This window comes from Rhipicephalus microplus, chromosome 9 (genome assembly GCF_043290135.1).
Source record: "Rhipicephalus microplus isolate Deutch F79 chromosome 9, USDA_Rmic, whole genome shotgun sequence".
In the NCBI taxonomy this organism is placed as follows: Eukaryota; Metazoa; Arthropoda; class Arachnida; order Ixodida; family Ixodidae; genus Rhipicephalus; species Rhipicephalus microplus.
The window spans coordinates 110063822-110089158 of record NC_134708.1 but is presented as its reverse complement, the minus strand read 5'-3'; positions in this window follow the sequence as shown (position 1 = coordinate 110089158).

The following is a 25337-nucleotide window of genomic DNA, read 5'->3' as shown; positions in this document are numbered from 1 at the left end:
CGGGATGGTCTCCTTCACAATTCGCACAGCGGGCGGCAGCAGTACAATTGTCCGATGGGTGTTCGATAGAGCTACAGTTCGCGCAAGTCGCACGTCCTCTGCAGCTTTGCGAACCGTGTCCAAAGCGCCGACATTTGAAAAACCAACGAGGATTTGGTATGTAGGGCCTGACTATAAGCTTGCAGTAGCCGGTTTCGATTGAATCGGGTAAATCGCTAGTACCAAAGGGGATAAAACGTCTGTTTATCGCCTCATGCATGATGACCCCACCTCTGGCCATCTAGGCACCGCACGAACATTTAGTCGCACGAAAGAGCGGTTCTATTGGCCGAAAATGAGCAAAACGATTCAGAACTACGTGGCCAGCTGTACGCAGTGCCAGAGCCACAAGCGGCCCTCCTCGGGTCCAGTTGGTCACCTGCAACCTGTAAAGCCTCCCGGTTCTCCGTTTGAAAAGGTCGGCATTGATCTGATGGGACCATTTCCATGCTCCTCAAAAGGTAACCGGTGGATAATTGTATGCACCGACGACCGGACACGGTATTGCGAGACGGCTGCCTTATGCTCCGCCACAGCAGTTCAGGTTTCGGAGTTCCTGTTGCATTCAGTCATCCTCTGACATGGACCTCCTCGCGTAATAATAAGTGACCGTGGACGACAATTTACCGCTAATATTGTCGAATCATTACTTCGTTTTTGTGCCTCCAAGTTCCGACACTCAACTGCGTATCATCCACAAACTAACGGCCTCACCGAGCGCACAAACCAAACGTTGATCAACATGTTGTCAATGTACGTCGCCTCCGACCACAAAAACTAGGATGAAGTATTACCATTCGTCACGTACGCCTTCAACACGTCGAAACACGAAACGACAGGCTACAGCATCTCCTCTACGCTCGCTCACCTCGACAAACGCAGGACACTATCTATCCTTTTGTCGTCCATGACGATTTAACAATTGCAGAAACTTTGTGTCATGCAGAAGAGACACGTCGACTTGCCTGCTTACGTACACTGGAAGCCCAAGAGTCCTCCAAAACTCGCTACGACAGTCAACACAGGCATGTAATCTATGCCCCCGGTGATCTAGTGTGGGTGTTGACCCCAATACTTTATGATACACAAAGCAAGGGTAGTTCAATTTTTAAAAATAAGCTATCTGCAAAAGTTTCGAAAATTTGCGGTCGCTAATGTTTGGTAAAATTCGGATCTTCCCTATTGAAAATCTGGGGTTGGTGGATGCTGTAAACAGGGTGCTGTAAACAACGCAGACGTGGCTTCAGCCAAAAGCTACTGGCACACTATGCCGGTCCTTTTGTGATACTCCATCGTCTCAGCGAGGTCAACTATGAAATTGCACGTGTCACCACTAGTGGCCGACGTTCATGCAAGACAGAGGTGACGCATGTTGCCCGCCTGAAGCCGTTTACTCGAAGGATGCAAGAATGACTCACCCAGAGTCTGAGTCTGAGACGGGAGGAATGACACGGGGTATCTTTACCAGGAAAAACAAGGGAAGCGCGGATAGAGAAGTAAGTCGACGTTGCCTCCACTGCGATTCCCCTGAGTGGATACGAGCCATGGCGGTGGAGATCATCTTCATTACACTGTGATCGTGGACTCAGGGCCCATTAAAAGCCCCCCATTTAGTTACCTTACCTTGTGTAATGATATGGTTCGTTGGTGTTTCTTTTTTGTCTCGTCGTATAACTATTCTTTGAACCTTTACTACATTCTGGTCTTGCCAGCCTTCCAATAATTCACTCTCTGATAATCCGAGAAGGTCGTCATCAGAGAAGACACCGCGGACTGTGTTCAAGGACCTGTGGGGGCCTTGGGAACTGGGACATCCCCAAATGCTACCAGGTTAGATATATTGTCACATTGCAGCTTGTCGCGAACCTCCAAACGGAGTTCGCCGCTTCCCAATTTTTTTACATGATATCCTGGCCCAATTGCTTCTGTGGGTGTTTTTGAGACAAGAAAGGGTGAGATTGCTCGGACTCTTTTGTTTTCTTTCTGGCTATGTATGACAGGAAACTTGGGGAAAGACGGCTTTGGTTTTGAAAGGAGGAACGCTCTTCGGTGCGCCACCTTTTCGGGCGGCGATCACGGAAAGGGGGGGAAAAGTTAGCCATACAGATTGTTTACAGTTCGGTGTCGATGGTGGCCACCCACCACTGAGCCCAACAAGGGGACGCTACAAGGTTGAATAGTAAACACTGGGAGCCGCCAGCCTTGCATCGCCGCTATAGCCAAATATAACTACCCAAGGTTGGGTAACTACACAAGGTTAACCCTTGCCACCTTGAGGATGGAAGTAAACAGAAGTGAGGAGATGACAGGAAAGATTGAAAGAGATAAAAAGACGAAGATCAGGGGAGAGAGAGAGACACGAAAAGGCGACTACCGATTTCCCCTGGGTGGGTCAGCCCAGGGTTGCCGTCTACGTGAAGCCGGGGCCATAGAGGTGTGTTGCCTCTGCCGAAGGGCCTTAAAGGTCCAACCACCCAGCGTCAGCTCAACCCCCAGGATCTCCTTTTCCCCGGACACGGCAAAGCCACGCACGGCTAGGCGTGGGAGGGAGTCAAAACTTCCCCGTTAGCTCGGGTCCATGGTGTCGCTACACACCAAACGCCTGCTTACGCAGGCGCCCCTGCGGGGAATTCGTATGCTCACTGAACCATTATGATAGCCTAATGTTTCTGGCACACTGCATTCGTTTTGGACAAGTCGTTATGTAGCTGTTCCTAGCGACAGAGGAACAGCGGTGCGCTGCACGACAGCGGTGTGCGTTGTGCGAAAAACATCAAAATCACTTGTGTGGGCGTATCTATCGAATGAGCATAGCAGCGCCATAAAGCCTGAACTAATATCGCCCTTTCGAAGGCGCGAGAAACGGATAATAAACTTGGTAGTAACCGCCGATAAACTCTGCCTGCTCCTAAGTCAACTGAGTTGTTTTTTTCCTTGCGGTTGTAAATTGTAACAAAAACACAGCGCTGTTGCCATTATCGCAGTGGCTATTGTTGCAGGCAGCAGTTGCTTGTGTTTATAAATTGTGCAAATCTTAGTAGCAGGTGCAGATCCCGTCCCTCTCAAGTAAACAACAAACAAAACTGAAGTTAAACAGTGACTTTGTGAGTTGACTACTTCTTCAACACTCACTCGCCTTCAACACTCACTCGCCCAAAACCACCATTTGATTATGAGAGACGCCGTAGTGGAGGGCTCCGGAAATTTTGATCACCTGGGGTTCTTTAACGTGCACCCAAGTCTGAGTACACGGGCATACAACATTTCCGCCTCCATCGGAAATGCAGCCGCCGCAGCCGGGAATCGAACCCGCGACCTACGGGTCAGCAGCCAAGTACCTTAGCCACTAGACCACCGCGGCGGGGCGCGTGGCGCAGTGGTTAGTGTACTCCGTTTATTATTCGGAGGTGCCAGGTTCGATCCTAGGCTGGCACACCTTTTTCTTTTTGGGGGTGCTTTATACATACTTTTTTATACAATTATTTTAATTATTTTGTTAGCGGCAGCTCGTCACAGTGGTTCTGACGCTGCTTCGTGCTCCAGCATTGCCGCCTGAAGTGCGCCATCCGCCACCCGCTCCACCATACACCACCATAAACCAATTACCACCTATTCCACTGCCATAATCCACCATTCCTATGGCGGACGTTTCTTCAATAGGGTTTAGGTTGATTGTTGCGTTTAAATGGAGGAGGCTTTGGTGGTAATAAACAAGGCAAAAAACTTTACGACCATGGCGATTTTATGGTGTTTCAGTGACAACGAACACTGCCAATATAAGCTAAGTGATTGAGAGTGAACAGACTTTCAGTGCGTCCGGGTAATATCCAGTTCTGATAACTTTACTGACAAACTACTATATATTTCTTGAAGAGATAGCCCAGCCGCGACTCTGCATTGTAGGAGGGAAATGCGCTTCGCAGGAAGAAAGGGAATATGAAATTGCCCATGAAGATTTATCTGGAAATCTCTACGCTGCAGAAGATATGCTGGTAGTTATTTACGAAAATTGCGCCAATGATAGAAATGTGGGTCGCCAGCAGCAACTGCGGTCGTCGCTTTTAATGTATGCCGTCAGTTTGATTTCACCCGTTTCTCGACATGGCGTCATGATTGAACTGGTTGTCTGTACGGGACAACGTCGAGAAAAAAAAGATTTTTGTCTCGCGTTGCATTAGAAGCAAGTGCACCACGGGAGACACAAATTTGGTAGCAGGCTGCCGCGTACCAACTAGGTACCTTCTATAAGAACGCCATAAAGGTGTGCTCCTCTCTCTGCCACTGACGTACACTTTCAACGCGTATCTGATGCGCTAATACATAGATGGGCTGTTGATAAATTAATAGAAACACTTTTCTGAGATGCACTTTTTTGTACCACCGATTCATAAGGGCTGCTATTACCAGGCAAACTGGTGCATGCCGCTGCGGATTCTTCTGGCTGTCATTGCTTTCCCAGCAAGTCTTATTTGGATCCCTCTGCAGTTTATAGATGGTCTTCATTTAAAAGGTACAGCTTTTTAATAAAAAAAATAAAAAAAATCTCTGGCAGTCGCTCCACTCATTCCGCAAGCGTACTTGATGTCGGTGATGATTAATATCTTGGGACAAATAAAGTGACATTTCCAAGAGTAGTTAGCGAAAACTTCTTCATTAGCCCAAACCGAAGATCTTCAAACACTTACTGGATATAGTTGCTTATATTACAGAGTTGTTGCGCGGGCCAATACCGGAATACCAGGTTTTTTTTAGAAATAACAAGTTTCACAAAATAAATACTCATCCTCAAATTTTGTTGACTTGTCTCGCGAAAATCACTTCAGTCGCACAAAAATTATTTCAGCCTCGACATAGAGTACGTGAGTGAAAACGTCTTTCATATAGCCATTACAATATCATAGAACATATATTTTGTACAGAACACCCTGTATATGGAAATACGGGGCCAAAACTAGGTATTTCGCTAGGTCCTACACGTCCAGTTCATGCTCTCTTCGACATAATCTGTTTTAAGACGAAGTGTCTACATTAGACGATTAGGGGTCATCACTCGTATCACTCTTTGCTTTGTATTGCTCTGTTTATTGAGTCGTCTCTCCTTCTGGCCGAGTGCTCCTCTTCACAGTGCGAGGAGAAAGAAATGGTAGCGCACGTATTGATATTCCCGTAAAAATTATGGAGACTCTTGAGCTTCGCCTGTAGGAGCTGAACGCGGTAAACGTATCCTGCCGCATTGTACTTGAACCACTTTGTCTATAGTTTTTATTCTATGATGTCCCTCAACACGTTTAAATTATAAATTATTACACGGTCATTGATAAGTTGAAAGCGGCTTGCGTCAGCGAAGGAGGAGAAACTATTAGGCAGAAGGACCGAGAGGTTAGCCAGTTCTTAGACCAGCTGGCTACCCTGTGCTGGGGAAATGGGTGAGGGGAATAGAACATGATAAAAAAATGTTACAAAGAGACGCGAAAAAAATTGGCAGATCCCACCTACAATAAGAATCGATGATATGCGAAGCATGAATGAGAAATTTATTATGTCACTTCAAGATCAGCACAACGCTATGAGGTGGAGGTTAATGATGCTGTACATGACTTCCGTGTCATGATTATAATGTTTGGTTGTGTCGTTTACCTTTGTCATCTATTCACGTCACGTGATACCAAATTTAGTATATGTGGAGCTAGCGAAACCACCACGAGCACGCAATCAATGTGGTTTTTTGTCATGTTCTTACATGCCCCACGTTTCAGGATTATCACGTTTCACCAGTCATATATTTCATCATCCATTGAAGTAACGTAACACAAAATTTAGTATATGTGGAGCTAGCAAAACTACTGCAAGCACATCACGAAGGGCCCAATATACTGTAATGTAGCGTTGACGCGCGTTAACGCTGGGCACAGCGACGCTACGTTAGCGAAATGCGACCAGCGCTACCAGCGTTTGTCAGCGTGTACCGATGGCAACCGGCTTGAAATAACGACATGCTGCGTTTTACGCCGATTCGTTACCCAGGCAACACTGCATCTCCCTATTTTCGTGACGGAGAAATGTCAGACGCGCTGAAACGCACATGTGTCAAAGCAACGCAGTGCGGCGCGCGCCTGTGACTATATGGCAGGACCGGCACCTGGCTTGGAGACGCCAGAGTGACCCGACGAAATGAACGCCGTCGAGCACGCGCACCGCGTCCCGTCAAAATGTATTGGCACCTTGACTGTGGCATGGAGTTATGTTCTCACACGACACACTGCCCATGATTATCATGTTTTCACCAGTAACATACCTTCTTCATCCACATTAGTAGCGTAATAGCAAATTTGGCATCTCTGAAGCTGGCGAAACGTCCGCTGGCGCATCATGAGTGTGGCATATAGTCATGTTGTAACATGACACGCATGTCGTAATTACCATATTTGGATGCGTCTTTATCTGTGTCATCCGTTCAAGTTCCGTCGTTCCGAATTTGGTACATGTGAAGCTTGCGAAACGGCTGCGGGCGCATCGTGAATGCAGCATGTGGTGATGTTGTTACATGACACGAATCTCATGCTTATCATGTTTGTGCCGTTGTCATACTTTAGTCATCCATTCACGTCCCGTAATACCAAATTTAGTACATGTGAAGCTAGAAAAACGGCCGCGAGTGCATCATACGGGTGGCATGTATATTCATGCTCCAACATGACACACATCATATGACAATCTTGTTTGCACCAGTCATGTATTTTGGCCATGCACGTATGTCCCGTAATACCAAATTTGGTTTATGTTACGCTAGCGAAATGGCCGCGAGCGCATCATGAGCGCAGAGTGTAGTCGTGTTGTTACATGATGCGCATGTTATGATTTTCATGTCAGGGTCTGTCGCTTGTGTTCGTCATGCAATCATGTAATACAATACCAGTTCTCCAACATGCCATGTGAAGGAAACCACCGCAAAAGCTGCAGGACCATGCAATGTAAATTATGACATTAATGATATACATGTCACGATTTTCATGTTATGACTAGTTATATAGGTTTTTCTCACAGTCATGTTATGCCATACCAATTTATGTATCGATACCATTATTGAAACGGTGAGGAGAGCTAGATAGATAGATAGATAGATAGATAGATAGATAGATAGATAGATAGATAGATAGATAGATAGATAGATAGATAGATAGATAGATAGATAGATAGATAGATAGATAGATAGATAGATAGATAGATAGATAGATAGATAGATAGATAGATAGATAGATAGATAGATACGCTCAAAGTCGCCGAAGTTCGCTAAAAAATGCTGTGCATTCAAAATACAAAAATTAGCGAAAGAGGAAAGGCAAAATCAAAGAGAACAAAACGCTAACGTCTGTCTCTGAGGCCAGTTGTCCGCAAAAAGCATAGCAAAGCTTTTAAAGTCTTCTGGGCTGAGGATGGGCTCAGCCAATGACCCAGAATCCTTTGTTCCGACAAAGGCCGATCATCCAGCTTATCCAGAGCTGCAGTAAGTTCTTGCTTTGGCGCGTTGAACTGGGTGCACTAACATGGAAGGTGCTTGATGATTTCTTTGCAGCTGCAATAGGTGCATGAAAAAAGCTGACCATTCCTATAAGATAGGAGTATGCGTTCGTGAAGGCCACTCCAAGCACAGGCAGCACAAAAGAGTCTCCTTAGCTTGAGTGATGAGAGAAGACGAAGCTGCAGCTCGGGATCCAAGTTATGCAGGCACGCGTTTGTAAATTTTGTCGAGTTCCTCTGTACCATTGTGAGATAACGTGCAAGCGAATGAAGGCTTGTAGCTGCGTCAGCAAAGATTTATCCTGTGGCTGCATTCTGCGTAATGGGTAGTATGATTCCAAGCATGAGCTATTCTACGCGTGCAATATTTCCGAACTTGCTACGCACCCACTACGTGGCCTTAAGAGAGCACACACAGTAACATGTGCCATTTGTAATTGGTAGCCGGGTTTAAAAGATGTAGTCATTATAGTAACGAGATGTTCTGACGCCAGATGACATTGTATGCGTGTGGTGGTGGTGGTAGTAGTTAAAAGATGAAAAAAGGCACCTAATTTCTGCAATCCGGCTGGGAGCACGGCGCAGTGCTTAATGTGTGCGTGTGCCAAGGAATAATGCAGTGATAATGCATGTTGTATTTTGAAGCCTGTCTACAGGATGCAATTGTACAGCATAAAAGGCATTTTTGTCTGCATTTCCAAGCACAAGAGGGTAATATGTATTTATATACAAGCAGACACAAGTCTGTGTGGTATAACATGTGCTTGTCATGCAAATGGATAGGTGTTGATGCCCACTCAAACATGGGTATTTTTCATTGCTTATCTTTGTCAATTTTTCGTGACAACTAAGGATGCCAACGCCGGAATTTCTGCGAAACTAGGTCTTTAACGCTAACACGTTAATAGTGCTCTACATTTACTACGACAAAATATTACAGCGGACACCCGTTACGAAGCGGACACGACGAGCGCAATCAATTTCCTATCTAACTTATGTCGCTGTAACGGTCGCGCAGCATTTTAATCTTGCAGAAGCCTCTAGTCTTATACCTCCCTTTGCTGGTATTGGGGATTATGGCATTGTGATGCAGGTACTGCAAATAACGAGCAGGTGGCATGTTGACGACCCGGAGAACGTAAAGGGCACGAGAAGGGGTTGTTAAAGGAACAGGGCGAAGAAGAGAGAATTGCTCGCAAATTGTGACGCACTCGGGCCCCACAGCCCTGCCGTGCCGGAAATTTTCTATTCTAACAGCACTATATGAGCGCAGTAAGCTCGCTTAGTTGAAATGCTCAAAACATTGCGGAGACACAGGCATGCGCACGGGGGAAGAGTGGCAGGGTGGGAGACTCTGCTATGTTTAGAAAAAATGGTTAACGATTTTGATTACTTCGTACTGAACTATGGAAGAGCATTCTGGCAACCTCGTAGTTCTCTCGCTATTTCCACGTATTTCTGTGCTATTTTCATGTGCTTTACTTACTCAGTTTGGTTAAGGTCCTGCCATAACAGGGCGGCACGAAGACGCACCACCCTGTTAGACAAGGAGAGGCGCGGCTTCTTCGACGCAACGTAGATCTTCAGTTTACCTTAGGCTCGTGTACATGGACGCGACGGGGGCGGGCTGAGTTGAGTGGCGGGTTCAGCTTACCTCGACGCGCCCGAGTTTATATGAACTCGCACGGACGAGTTGAGGTGAGCGGTGATCGCAGCGATGCTTTGCGTCGAGGCGAGCCGAAAGCCCGTCTTCCGGTACCGGTTTCGGCTCCTCCAAGCATGCGCTCTCGCCTCTCGCCGCTGTGGGCTGCGGTTGTTTACGCAGTTGTCGCTCCGCCACCGCGATGGCTGTCTTGGTATTTTTTCTCAGTTTGCACCAGCTGTACTTTGTGGTTGTGTTGGTGTCTTGGCTAACACTGCACAACGTGGTGGAAGCAGTGGTTCTGTTGCGGCACAGCGCTCACTGCAGGCGTATCCGCAGCCTGACGCACCGTCCCCTGTTCACCCCTGGCTCGTCTCTCCAGAAATTCGCCGTGATTCATGGTTTTGATTGATATGTGGGGTTTAACGTCCCAAAACCGCTATATTATTATGAGAGACGCCGTATTGGAGGGCTCAGGAAATTTAGACCACCTGGGGTTCTTCAACGTGCACCCAAATCTGAGCACACGGGCCTCCTTCATTTCCGCCTCCATCGGAAATGCAGCCGCCGCAGCCGGGATTTGAACCCGCGACCTGCGGGTCATCAGCCGAGTACCTTAGCCACTAGACCACCGCGGCGGGGCGTGATTCATGGTTTGTAACGCCTTTCATTTGTGTACCTGATGCTGTGGAAAATCCTTTGAAGCCCTACACGCGAGTCATTTTTCGCGATAGTTGTGGCTTGTCGCTAATACGAATTAAGCGGCACCGTGAACCTCGTTGAAAATTTTAAATTGAAAACAAAATGGCAGCATATCCACTGAGTGAATGATGGGGAGTGGGGCGAAGCATTCGTCCGTCCATTCGTTCTTGCTTCCGTCCGTTCCTGCGTACGTCTGTGTAATCGTTCAAGCGTCCATCCACCGTCCGTGCGTGCGTCTGTTCATGCGACCATCACTGCGTTCGTCCATGCATCCGCGCCTGCGTCCGTTCATGCGTCCATCCATGCATCTGTCTGTGCGTCCCTTCGTCCATCTATTCAGCACTCCAAGTACCACCATCTCGCATCTTTTCATCATATATTCTCCATATGGAAGCACCGCAATTGAGCGGACATTTCAAGGACTAAATGGGAGGTGGCACATGCACACTTTCTTACGGCTAGCACTTCGGGTATACTTCCACCTTTAACCACCTCGAGTTCATGGTATATACTAGTTCACTGTATTCGTGGCTATGCGGCCCAACGGTCGCTAAACCTGTCTAAAACCAAGGAGGTTACACCCAGCGAGTATAACGTAGCAACCCTTTCTTCTCAGATCGTGCTCAATGTACATGCCAATAGCTGCTAATGGGGATCGCAGCGTGCGCGTTACCTAAAGGCCGAATGCTCCTGTCTCTCATTCCCCCTTAGCAGAAATTAACATGTGCATTGAGCACTATCTTTAATTGTTCAACAACGCACAGAAGAAATCTCTTACCGGAACCACCTTGGAGGTCAAAATCGTAAGGACCGCTATTTCGGGTATGTGCCTTTGGTGGTTACATACGAGGGACGCACAAGCCACGCCATAAGGAGCTTGGTGCTAAGCAGCGCCCGTTGAGTTGTTATATATGATTTCATTTGTTACAAATTGTGTTTCATTTGGATCTATTGTATCGTTATACCCTTGTTTCGTGATATCACATTGAATTTTTGTGTACATGTATGCCGCATAATCATGTATATTAGAGCAAATGTCTTCACTGTAACGTAGTGATGTTAGTCGTGAAATATAGATGTGCCGAAGTGTATGTGCCCTGTTACTGGAATGGTATGAAGCTTTGTGTTCTGTACATGCTGTAAATAAACTTTTTCTAAACAAGGAGCTTCGCCCCTAATAAGCAGTTTTTAAATGAAAATGACAAAAGACCCTCATCAATTGTTGGAACAAAGTGTACAGTTCCACCACAATTAAGTGCACCATGTTCCTCTTGCCTCATACGCTCACCCTGTTTGGCTAATCTGATTTCTGTGGCTTTTGGACTGGACAGTGAGATCCTTACACGATGAATTTTTTATCTGAGGGCTTGTAATTTAAATTAGAATGCAATATGCATTTTTGAGTAAAATTTCTATCAGCTTACGTAAAATTTTATACGGCCGCATACCATTTTCCCGTAATTTTACACCTCTATTTCTATTGTGCCTCGTTTATGCTTAAAAATGAAAGTAATTTGCTATTTTTTTATATTTTCTAGCAGGATTGGAGCAAATCACTCAGTTTTTTCTCGTTGACTAAAGCTAGGAACTTCGTTATTTCATCATCTGTCCACATGGTGCGTGGAGCCCGCGAGGATGTCGTCGTGCCTAGGCGCGCGTACCGGCCGACAGAGAGAGAGCAACGTAGGAGTGATGGGGACAGGGGAAGCGGAGACCACGACGGGCGGGAGAGGTCACGAGCCGTCAACTCAGCGCGACCGGTTATACATGCGCTTTCTGAGCGCGGCGAGTTCGGTGAACCTACCCCCTCTGGGTTGACTGGACTCGCCGCCACGACTCTTCGCCCCGACGCGTCCGCTTATACATGGGGAGGGCGAGTCCAGAAAACCTGTTTATTTCGACTCAATGCGCCCTCGTCGGGTCAATGTAAACGGGCCTCTTCTGCTAGCTGTCGGTTTATTGTAGACGGTGTTAAGCTGGGCCTGGAAATTCGTCTGTGCGTAAGCCAGTCATTTGGGGAGGCTCTCACGCTGTCGAAGATTTGAGCGATTACCCAGACAATGCAGCAAGCAAAAGCGAGTTCCCGACTTTCAAACGCGAACACTTTCATCGTCCTTCCAAGCAGCAGCGATGCCTGATGACCTCTGTGAATCATCTGGCGGCGGGGAAACTGTTGTGACCGGCGCCAGAGCTGACAGGAGAGGGGCGCTCTTTTCAATCCCCAATCAAGTAGACGACCGGCCGGCTGCCTATGCCCGTTAGGCATTGTCCCTGCTAGGCGGAGGATGAGACGTCGTGTCGCCAAGACGCCACGACGATAGAGGACAACAAAGACAGCATCTTGCTGGAAGAGACTGCGGCGGCCACCGCCAATCACCCCGCCAATTAGGCGAGCTGTGCAGCAGACCCTTTGATGTACGCTGTCAGGATCGTGGGAACTCTCGGCTAGCGGCACACACATGACGAGGAAGAGCTCTGCTGTCGCCACCTTGCAGGGCAGTGCTCACGACTCAATATTGGACGTTCACGTGGACCGTGCATGCTCGTCCCCCTCACCTGTTGTGTGTGTGTGATTGGTGTTCCACTCGGAGAGGAGGAGCCCGACAGGGCTTAAAACGACGCCGCAGAGTGCTGGACGTCGCTCTGAACCATGTAACGTTACACCACCACGCTCGTGGTTTGTGAAACCACACACCCTTCTTTTCTGTAAATATGGGTATATAATGTCATAAACATGTTTTGTTTTTCGTATCCTCCAGCGACCTTCCTTTCTCCTACCGATAACAACTGGTTGGCAGCGGTGAGATGGACACGACGTGGTGCTGTGCTGTGTGAGTTCTTGGTCCTTGCTTTACTTTCCAGGCTTCACTTTTGGAGTGTGAGTTTATTAGAAGCTGGATTGCTTGTGAGTTAGGAAGATCACCTATTTGTGTGTTAGAAGGGATCCCCTACATATGTGTGAGATGCAGGACCAAAGTATAACGGCAATCATGGAGGTGAAGACATTTCTAAAAGATGGTCTTTTGTACATTTGTTAAAACCTTGGTATTAAGATTGAGGAAGGAATTGGCAGGTCAGAAATTTTAGAGCTAATTTTGGAAAACGCGTGTGGGGAGGATATTGGGTATGCGTCGAAAGCTTTAAAAAAGTTGGAGAAGCGAGAAAATGAAAAAAGAGATAGAAAAGAGCGTGATCGAGCACGTGCCTTGGTGCTCGAACAATTGAAACAGAAAATGGAGGCAATGCGGCGGAATATTCAGACATTCGCAAGTGTAGCGCACGAGAAGTGCTAGGTGCAGCCCAGAACTTTAGAGAAGGCTAGCACGTGTGAACATAGCAGCAGATTCAAAGGCAAAGTTAGCGAAACACCTAGAATAGCTGTAGACAATCTGGCACAGATCTCAACTGTGTTTGTCGCAACGGTGGAACTTACAAACAGTGTGGAAGTACGCAAGGACACCGAAGAAAGCTCAGAAGCAGCGAAAGTAGGTAGCGGGGATATCAGTGCAGTCGCAGACAGCTCTCAGCAATGCGAGCTAGAGTGTTTGAAGGAAAGCAGCTGCACTGTTCCTAAGAGCGTCAAGCTGTCCGCCAGTCTTCAGTGTGAAATAGGTGATTTTTCCGAAAATCATTGAGAGGGCGCGGTGTCGACAACTGACGAGTGCAGTGAGATTTTTAGCGACCTTGAGCTGCGAGTGGTAGGCTCAGAGACGAGTCGCAGGAAACGGCACAGACGCAAGAGACGTCGGAAGGCCGCGAGAGAGACAGAAGGTACTACGCGCGTAAAAGAAGGCGCAAAACCTGTCAGCGTAGCAAATAAGAGCTTTGCAGCAGCGTCAAAACTGCGTTGCATGCGTCCGAGCCACCGGACGAAAAGTCAAAGGAAAGCGGGTTCGCGAATGGAATCACCTGGAAAGTGCCAGTCTTTCCGTTCTATTAACAGCAAGTTTCATGGTGCGCCCTTGAGCTGTAATACCGTTCATGACTCAACCCACAACCGACTTCAAAGCAATGAGGGAGAGGTCGGTCGCAAACGTTGCCAAAAAAGGAAGAAGCGTACGCGAGGGACAAAGCGAAGAAGTGAAAGAGGTAGGAATCAGCCGGGTGAACGAGGGAAGAGTGGGTTACCGGCCAGTTCAACAACAAGGTCTTTGTGTCGTGCAGTAAGGCACAAGCGACGAAATCGTGGTCTACAGCGTGCATCCTCACGACAAATTGTGCGGTGGAGATTTCGGGATTTGCGTGGGCGAGAGTGTCGAACATGTGCTAGAAGAAGGGCCACAATAGTTAAGCACCCCGCGGGAGCCAGCCCAAAGAGGGCATGGCCACTCTTTCCCACGCATTGCTGGGGTCCCCTCCGCCAGACTGACAAAGGCCGGCAGAAATCGCGAATGAGGCGTGACAGCGCTGTTCAGCTTCAAGCACGTGCTCGTTGTAGACTCGGGCGTTCTCGAAATCCGCCAAGACCACCACCGCCACGGGTGCGATTGAAGTGAGGAATAGCTGTAAGCTTGAGAAGGTGACACAGGAATTTACGGGGAAGCATGTTTGTTTGCTTATTTTTTGGTTTTGAAGTAATATTCCTTTGTCATCTTCATCGCTAGTTTGTTTAGATACAGTTTTTTTTCTTCTAGATCTTTTATTTAAAAGCATTGCAAGTGTTTTTAGTTGAGTAACCGGAAAATGGCCTACGGTTAGGTGTGCGAAAGGTGTGCTACCGTTCTTTGAATGAGAGTATGATGTCGTGTACCCAACAGGGAGCAGTGTTATCACCGCTCCTTTTCAACATTGCTATGATGCGCCTTCCAAGCGAATTGGCCTGGGTGGAAGGCACACAACATGCAGTATATGCCGACGATATTACAATCTGGACCACTGAAGGGAGCCTTGGTGAAATGCAGGAACGCCTTCAGCAGGCCGCATCCATATACGAGGCGTATGCCAACGATTGTGGACTCCAATGTGCTCCAAACAAATCAGAGCTTCTGCACGTTAGAGCGAAGCCAAGAGATAAGTCAGCCACACACATCTCCCTGTCTGGGGTTCCCATCAGAGAGGTGGAGGAGCTCCGGATTCTGGGCCTGTTCATTCACCACAGACTCAGACCGGACTCCACTATAGAGAAACTCAAGAGAATAGGTGAACAGGTAGGGCGCATGATCCACCGCGTTTCCAACAAGCGGGGTGGTGTGCGGGGCATGGACGCGCTTCGGCTCGCCCATGCCTTCGTGACTAGCCGGATCCTCTACGCCGTCCCATACCTTCACACTGACAAGCAAAAAGACGAAAGAATGGATGCCATCATTCGTAAGGCTACTAAACGAGCTCTGGATCTCCCGGTGGCCACTTCCAACGCCAAACTGAGGGCGTTAAATGTGCTCAATTCCTACCAGGAGATCCGGGAGGCCCACCTTATGAATCAATATACGCGGCTCGTGCAGACGGCTCCCGGGCGCCGCCTGCTAAACCGCTTACATATACAGCACACTTACACCGCAGAGGAGGCGGAGCGTATTCCGGAACTGTGGCGGCCTATGCTCTCGGTCTCTCCACTCCCCAGTAACATAGATAAGCACACGCACGAAAGCAGAAGACAGGCGCTGGCTCGGACGCTTGAGAGGCAACACGGCTCCCGACCTGGTGTATTCTACGTAGATATAGCAGGGCTTTCGCCAACGGGATTTTACACGGCCTCTGTAGTTCACCGGGAAAAGCATGTCAATAGGCTCTCGTTCCGAGCATAAAATTCAGAGCGCGCTGAAGAAGTCGCAAAAGCGCTTGCTGCCGCGGACCCCAACTCGAAAGTTATCATCACGGACTCCCGGAAAGGATGTGCTCATTACTTGGTAGGAGAGATATACCCCTAGCCAGCCATATTCTAAAACGGGCTGTCGCTGATTCAGCCCCGAAACGCATCGTATGGGCTCCTGGCCATCAGGGCTTACGAGGTAATAAGGCCGCTGACGCGGCCGCCCGAGCGCTTGCCCACCGGGATCCTCACCTTGGCTCTTATGACTCGGAGGCCAATACACCGCTGCTGTGGTTCAAAGAAATTCTGACCTATTATCGCGACACTCACTGCCTTTACCCGGCTCCTGCAAAGGGTCTGAGTAAGGCGGAAGAGCGAACTCTAAGGCGCCTGCAGACAGGTAATCTACTCTGTCCTGCAATCCTAAAACATTTCGATGCGAACACAGATGGGCGGTGCCCACAATGTGGGGAGACGTGTGATATCTTCCACATGGTATGGGCATGTCCAGAAAATCCCCTCCTACCCCCTTCCCCTACCCCTTCCCGAGAGGCATGGGAGACTGCCCTCCTCAACTGCTCATCACTAGAGTCTCAACGGGCTCTGGTGAGACGGGCGTGAGTAGGGGCCTCGTCATGCGGTGTCCCGGACTAAGGACGCCGACCATGTAGCGGGGTCATGCTTTGGCCCCGTACCGCTCTCTTTTATAATAAATGTTTTTCATCATCATCATGATGTCATTCTAGGGCGCACAGCAGAGTCCTGTGCGTTCTTTAAAAACATGGGCTGGCATGAGGCTACATTCATTTAATGAGCGTGTTAGTACACGAATTGCATTTCCCTTTATTATTTTTCATGTGCTCAGGGATCAGGGTAATTCTTTAGCTGAGCGTTATGTTATATCGAACGTAAAGATTAGAGATGCGTTTTAAGGATTTACACAGTTCGATATTTTGAGAGAATGAAGAATACGCCCAGTTAACTTGTTTAGGTTCAGGCAGCATTCCTGTGAAACCACTGTAGTTTGTTGTGTTTCATGAAGTTATTCATGAAATTAGATGTAAGTTACAACTTTGTAGCGTGGAGGGTAGAAGAAAGCTAGTTTCGAATAGGATTACGGTTGTATGGGGCCAAATTGTGTTTGCCTGTGTGTGCTTTTCTCACACGGAAATTTGTTCCATCTTTAGTAAGCGTCTCCACATCCATGATTGTTGTAACTTTGGCGGCACGAAATTCTGTCTGAAAGTTTTAGCCTACAAGTTTTTCTTTTGTTTGCGTTTCTTGAAAAGCCTGGAGAGTTTTAAGCGGGTCCAATGCACTTGACTTCGGCATGGTATTGTGTTGTGTGGTTAGCCTTGCTGTTGTGGATCATTGTGAGCTGGTTTGGGAGTTGGTTACGAGTTCGCAGCTGGAGGGTCAAAGCCAGGCCTTCGTCCTCGTCACCAGCCATTCTCTTCGTGCCCAGCGGTTGGGGGCGCTGGCCAGCCGAAATTTTCCGGGCGGCGGGGGAGATTTTAAGTTTGGCCTGGAAATTCGTCTGTGCGTAAGCCGGTCTTTTGGGGAGGCTCTCGCGCTGTCGAAGATTTGAGCGATTACCCAGACAATGCGGCAAGCGAAAGCGAGTTCCCGACTTTCAAATGCGGACCCTTTCGTCGTCCTTCCAAGCAGCAGCGGTGCCTGATGACCTCATTGATTCATCTGGCGACGGGCAAACTGTTGTGACCGGCGTCAGAGCTGACAGGGGAGCAGCGCTCCTTTTAATCCCCAATCAAGTAGACGACCGGCCGGCTGCCTATGCCCGCTAGGCATTGTCCCTGCTAGCCGGAGGATGGGACGTCGTGTCGCCGGGATGCCACGACGAGAGAGGACAACAAAGACAGCATCTTCCTGGAAGAGAGCGCGGCGGCCACCGCAAATCACTCCGCCAATTAGGCGAGCTGTGCGGCAGGCCCTTTGATGTACGCTGTCAGAATCGTGGGAACTCTCGGCTAGCGGCACAGACACGACGAGGAAGAGCCCTGCTGGCGCCACCTTGCAGTGTAGTGTTCACGACTCAATATTGGACGTTCACGTGGACTGTGCATGCTCGTCCCCCTCACCTGTTGTGTGTATGTGATTGGTGTTCCACTCGGAGAGGAGGAGCCCGACAGGGCTTAAAATGACGCCGCCGAGTGCTGGTCGTCGCTCTGACCCATGTAACGTTCAACCACCACGCTCGTGGGTTGTGAAACCCCTAACCTTTCTTTTCTGTAAATATGTGTAAATAGTGCCATAAACATGTTTTGTTTTCGTATCCTCCAGCGAGCTTCCTTCCGACCCTTAACAACGGGCAGGGACCGCGAAGAAAAAAAATCGCAGCATATCGAGGAAAAGTAAGATGGCGTGTGAATGAAGCCCCGGGGATCATCAACCCCCGTACATACTTTCTTTCTTGCTTTCTTTCTTTATTTATTTATTTATTTATTTATTTATTTATTTGTTTTTTTCTATCTTTCTTTCTTTCTTTCTTTTCATAACGAAGGGCGCTCCTTGACCAAGGGAGATCGAGAGCCGGGATCGAGCGCGTTTTATGTGCCTCCCAATCTCAGCGAGGAGGCGCTGCGCGCGTTTCGCCGCCTTTCTAAAAAGCCGGTCACTCGGTACCCCGCTCCCGCCTTTTGCCTGCGCTATCTCAGCCCGTTCACGCGCTCTCCACCTGCAACATCACCTGTGACTTGCTTCGAAGGCCTAAAAAGTATAAAAACGTTCCCACGGCGTGGATCCTATCAGAACCGAGAGTAATTAATTGACAACCTTTGCGGGACCAAGCAAGTCAAACACGATGTCTTTGAGCGAGAGCTATGTGAACGTTGATGGTGAACAGCGGCCGTTCTATGACAATAAAAGTGGGGTGACGGTATGAATTCTGTATGTATGTTAGCGGCAAAACGTGCATTTGCTGTGGCATTCGTGTCTTCTCTAAGCTACCGGCAAACTACCACCATGCTTTCGCTTGCTTTTGTATAAAGTGCTCGGATATCTATTGCTTGAATGTAAAGTTTGCCACGCGGCTTTCAATTTGTTAGGAGGTCAGTGCGAAGAGACTTGTCTACGTCTGCCCTGTTCAATACCTGGCACAATTTCATAGCCGTTTGTTTCGTTTCATAAGAATTTCACTTTTCCCGAGGTTTTCATCAGATGTTAACAAGGTCACATCGTAAGTTCAATTACACCTTTTATTTTCACAGCTCTTTTGAAAGTCTATTGATACGCACAAAAAGGTATTTTATGCCCACCAGACCATGCATGTTTCGTTTGGGATAATACCCATACCTTATCACGCAGCATGTTCACTGATTCGAACGGCGCTTTGGTTGTTTTGACAGCTAGCTTGGTCTTTGTCATATATACAAAACCCAATAGGATCGAGCATGTTTTTATATTACACAGGAGGTTGCCAGTCGAAAATTTTTTTTTGCAGCCTTGGTTTTCTTTGACTCGTTTTTTTTGCAGCAGCTGTATATCGCCCGTGGCTCAGGTGGTACATTGATATTTTTTTTCATTTTATATGTGGGGTTTAACGTCCTAGCACCACCATATGATTATAAGAGACGCCGTGGTGGAGGGCTCCGGAAATTTCGACCACCTGGGGCTCTTTATATGTGGGGTTTAACGTCCCAAAACCACCATATGAATACGAGAGACGCCGTAGTGGAGGGCTCCGGAAATTTTGACCACCTGGGGTTCTTTAACGTGCAGCCAAATCTGAGCACACGGCCTACAACATTCCCGCCTCCATCGGAAATGCAGCCGCCGCAGCCGGGATTCAAACCCGTGACCTACGGGTCGACCTGATCTCTTTAGCCTGCACCCAATTCTGAGCACATGGGCCTACAACAATTCCGCTTCAATCGGAAATGCAGCTGCCGCAGCTGGGATTTGATCCCGCGTCCTGCGAATCAGCAGCCGAGTACCTTATCCACTAGAAATTCACGCTGGGGCCCTCAGGTGGATGCAGAAATGTAGTATTTCACTTGCAAAACCATGATAACATTAGGAGGCACGCCGTGGTTTGAGACTTCAGATTGATTTCGGCCACCTGAGTTTTTTTTCTAACGTGCACCTAAATCTATTTGAAGTGTATACGGTGTTACGACAACGCACAGAGTGTACACAAACACCGAGCGTCACTTCTTTTTACATTAGGCGTCATACCTCTGTACACGTGAAATATGTAGCACCCACACACCCCTCAGTCATTGCACCGAAATCCGTAATGTTAATGCGTTTCGCTCCCGAGAAAATGCAGCTGGCGTATGCGGGAATCGAACTCATGTTTTCAATCCTAGCATCACAACACATCATCATGGTATCTTAACGATGGGTGTTGCTTGCAAGACCTGTACGTACAAACACTCAGCGCGAACCCGCAGCACAAATCTGTTTACACTGAGTGGTGAAAAGGTGTTCACAGCGGTCAGCTGAATAAAACATTTGTGGGGCTCACAGTACGGTATTTGTATTTTAAATGTATTAGACTTGCAAATTGCACCACTTGTGCACCACTTGTGCACTACCAATGGTTGTCTCGGAAAGCCAGAGCTCCATCGCACAGTGTACAGTGGTTGCCTACTTTCCGTGTTTTCAGTTTACAAACACGCTTTGTTTTATTAGGAGTCCGGCCATCGCATTTCTTTCAGTTAATTAATAGTTTGAAGTACTGTACACGACAGAAAATTTTCAAGGTAACGGGACCACGGAGTATCGGTGAGCAGCCAAAATCCACTCCTGACGCCTTTGCTTCTCTCACAGCTTGCACTGGAAATGGTAGAACTTGACGGGCAGTGTCCAAGCCTTCGTCATGTTTAACTTTTGTAGCAGCTCACAATGCAGCAGTAGTGCGTGACTGCTTTCCAGAATAACAGAGGAGCGCTGCCCATAGCTTGAGAAAAGCGACATAAGCGCTCCAAGAAACACGTTTCACGTGCGCGCAATGGGAAAACCCAACATGCGTGGCCCATCCGAGCGACCGGTTCGTTGCCCTGATTACGCAAGGGCGTTTAATGGCGCTGTGCAAACTTGAGGATGTCTTCCCTATAGCTCTTGGGTTGCCGCAGCGAAAGAAAGAGCATGCCACAAGCGCATCGGCGTTCATCGTTAGGGAGTTTTCGAATAGCGCACCGCGAGCCCTTGTGGTGCGTTCCCTGCCACTGCGCATGCTTCGTAACGCGAGTCGGCATTCGCGTTCGCGGACCGCACGCAAAAAATCTGAAATTAGGTGCGGTAATGACGGCCCGCTTGTGGTCCGCAAGCGCTGGTTTCGAGGCTATTGGCGCTGATGGCAGCCCGCATGTGACACGAAAGCGCTCGTTTCGAGGCTACAGTGTCGCTGCGATCGTGCGTTGCGGATCGCAGCAGGGCAAACGCTATTCTAAACTCATGTGGCGCCCGCTACGCCCGCAACGCCCGCAGCACTTGCAAACGGTATTCTCAAACTCCCTATTATCCTTATCTAGATACGATTGCCGTGCTTGCGGCCAACGAAGGCAGAAGGTTCTACCCAAAGGTGCTTCGACCCTAAAAACAGTAACGTATAGCCCGTGAACGAATGATAGAGAACAACCTTCATCATGTGAGTTATTGGAAATCTCCGCTTGCTGCTTCGGTATAGACAATCACCCAAAATGCTTTAGATCTCAAGGCCACGGGACACTGGACATCAATGTGTAAACGCGCACATGTGCGTTTCGTTTCGTGATCGGGGAGCATGATATATATATATATATATATATATATATATATATATATATATATATTGTGGTAAAGCATACATATTATCACTGAACACGAGCCCCATGTAACGACCATTGCACTTGTTTATATTACTTTCTGCCCTGATGACGGTGTGTCCCTTTTGTCCTTGCACGCACAGTTTTTTTTAATGCGAAGCATTTCTCGGCGAATTTTGGCGAGTTTTAGCGTATCTATCTATCTATCTATCTATCTATCTATCTATCTATCTATCTATCTATCTATCTATCTAGCCGCCTACGACTTTTAGCTCTCCAGGCCGTTTCCGTTATGGTAAAGATGCCATACTTAGTATAGCATACCATGACTGTATTAGGAACATATTTGACTAGTCATAACATGGAAATTGACACATGTTTGTCATATAATGTCATGATTTACATTTCATCGTCCTGCAGCCCTTGCGGTGGTTTCGTTCACATGGCTTGTTGAAAAACGTGTCAGGTATGGCATGATTCAATGGCGAACACCTACGACAGACCCTTATAAAAAACCATGAGATGCGTGTCATGTAACAACATGACTACATGCCACGCTCATGCTGCGCTCACGGCCGTTTTGCTAGCGTCACATATACGAAATTTCGTATTACGGTACGTAAAAAGATGACACAGTTCATCTGGTGCAAACATGATAAACATTAGATGGGTGTCATGTAACAACAAGACACGCAACATGACTCGCAGCCGTTTCGCCAGCTTCACATGTACCTAAATTGGTATTACGTGACGCGAACAGACGACATAGGTAGACGACACATTAAATATGATAATCACGACTTGCGTGTCGTGTAACAACATGACTACATGTCACACTCATGATGCACTCGCAGCCATTTCGCTAGCTTCACTTATGCCAAATTTGGTATTACGTGATGCCAATCGATCACGAAGGTATATGACTGGTGCAAACATAATAATCATGAGATGCATGTCATGACTACATGCCATCGTCAAGGCACCATTACATTTCGATATGACGCTGTGCGCGTGCTCGCCGGCGTCCATTTTGTCGCGTCATGCCGGCGTGGCCACGCCAAGCTTCGGTCCTGTCATATACTTGCACGCGCGCGCCGCACTTCATTGCTTTGATGCATGCGCATTTCAGCGCGTCCGGCGTCCCTCCGTCACGAAAAGAGGGAGACGCAGTGTTTTCTAGGTAATACATCGGCGCAAAATGTTGATTGATTTGTGGGGTTTAACGTTCCAAAACCACTATATGACTATGAGAGACGCATCGGCGCAAAATGTAAAATGTCGCATTGCGCGCCGGTTGCCGTCGGGCCACGCTGACGAACGCTGGTCACGCCGGGCGTCAGACTATAGAGAGATCGCGTTTTCCGAACGTTGCGTGGCTATGCCCAGCATGCGCGCGCGTTAACGCTACATTGGAGTATATTGAGCCCTTCATGATGCACTCGTGGCCGCTTCTCTTGCTCCACACATACCACACATTCGGTGTTACGTGACGTCAATGAATGACGAAATATGTGACTGGTACAAACATAATAACCCTGAAACGCGTGTCATGTAAGAACATGACAACATACCATGCTCATAGCGTGCTCGCGGACGTTTCGCTAGCTCCACATATACTAAAATTGGTATCACGTAAAGTCAACAAAATTATCTTAACAAAGCTCGACTCAAGGCGTCACGGCTATGAATTTGGTGCAACGAAATTGAAACAATTGAACATTTCTTTTTATTCTGCCATCGTTATTCTTATCAGAGAAAAAGATTTTTAGTAGCCCGATTACAAAAGCTAGGAATACAAGTAAATCTACCAGTAAATTTATCACTTGGCGGAACTTCATTTGGTTACTGCCACAGGGATGTATGCTCCACTGTGTTTGATTACATCAATGCAACTAAAAGATTACCGTGCTAGTGAACCCCAACCTTTTCAGATTTTTAGTTTATAATTCGTAGTTATGTCTATCCAAAACAAGAGATGGTTTGACCGCTGGCTCAGCAAATATTTTTGTTTTTTTTGGTAGTAATATTTTTGAACTACTTTTTCAGATTGGCTTCGTTTTCATTTTAGTTTCATTTAAGTATCCTGCCACCCGGTTCTTGGCCCATCCCCCTCTGTGGGTGAGTGCCATCCATAAGAGGTCATCATCATCATCATCATCAACAGATGACGAAAGTAAACGACACATCTGAATATAATATTCATGACACAGAAGTCATGTACGGAATCATTTACCTCCCCCTCGTAACGTTGTGCTGATCTTAAAATGACATCTCAACATTTCTCAATAATGCTTCGTATATCACCGATTCCCGCTGTACGAGGGATCTGCCAATTTTTTAGCCGAGTTTTCTTTCTGCTTTTACAAGAGCATTTGAAGTGCTGTACTATCGCGTCCAATATGAGCTACACCACGCGAGCGCGTGGCTGAGCGCGCTGCAAGCTTGTACAGTAGAGCCAATCGTGACATATTTTCTAGTTGTCGGAGAGAGTTTGGCTGATCCTGTGAATGTACGTCACCCCCAGATGCTTGCTTTCACCTTCTTCCTTATTTGTTTGGAAGAACTTTTTGCGCTTTGTTTTGTTCGCCGATTCTGCCTTTACTGAATAACAAATTTGAGCACAATGCAGCGACTTCTCCGCCCATGTCGTGCGAATCTTATGAACGATGGAGCGTTAATGTCGTGCAAGAATGGATGTGAAAGTACTGTTTTTCTTCAATTGAGCACTTTCAGATTACGTCATGCTTTTCGAGAAAATAAACATCCGGTGATGACTCGGGCTGTGCAGTATTTTCAGGAATAGAGCTGTGCTAGCAAATAACTATATTCACGACTTCCTTACAAACCGACAAGCTGTAGTCAAAGTGGGCGCACTCACATTCACATCATCTGAGATACTCATAGGAAGTGCAAGAACTCCACAGGGCTCCGTGATATCTCCTATGTTATTCAACTTAGCTCTCCTCGGTTTGCCCTCCAAACTGTCCATGATTCCCGGGCTTCATAACAGCATATACGCTGACGATATTACTCTCTGGATATGTGATGGCAGCGATGGCTCTATAGAGAAACGGCTTCAAGAACCGGTAAACGTAGTGGAACAATACCTACCTGGAACGGGGCTTTCGTTCAACGGAGAAGTCCGAGCTCCTCTTATACCGCTCCAAACTCAGAGGCAGACCACCCAAACAGTTTAGTCCAACACGCTCATACACAGACATTACCCTGAAGACAGCTGATGGGTGCGTCATACCGACAGTCGATAAAATACGAGTTTTAAGACTTTTGGTTTAAAGCAAAGGCACAAATGGTGAGACAATCTGCAAATTAAAAGCCAAAGTAGCGCAAACGATGCGACTCATTAAAAGAATAAGTAATAAACATCAGGGCATGAAGGAATGTAGTATTCTCCGGCTTATCCACTCCTTCGTGCTCAGCCACATTACCTATGTCGCTGCCTACCATCGATGGTTCGCGGCGGAAAGAGCTAAACTCAACGCACTCATCAAACGAGTTTATAAACAGGCGCTAAGGCTTCGGCACAGTACCAGCACGGAACTCCTTCTTAAACTAGGCATTCATAACACAGTTGAAGAAATAATTGAAGCGCAGCAGATCTCGCAGTATGAGCGCTTGAGCGATACGAAATCAGGTCACCAAATTCTCGACAGTCCCGGCATTTCATACCACGCAAAGCATGGTATGAAATGCGACATACCACGCGAAATCCGCACTAAACTCGCGATACCATCATTGCCAAAGAACATGCACCCTGATCACAACAAAGGTAGAAGAACCAGTAGAGCCAAAATTATGCTCCGAACTTATGGAAGCAATAAGTAGGTGGTCTTCGTCGATGCAGCGCGCTATCGAAACTGTCGCCGTTTTGTTTCTGCGCTTGTAGACTATACGCAAAAAT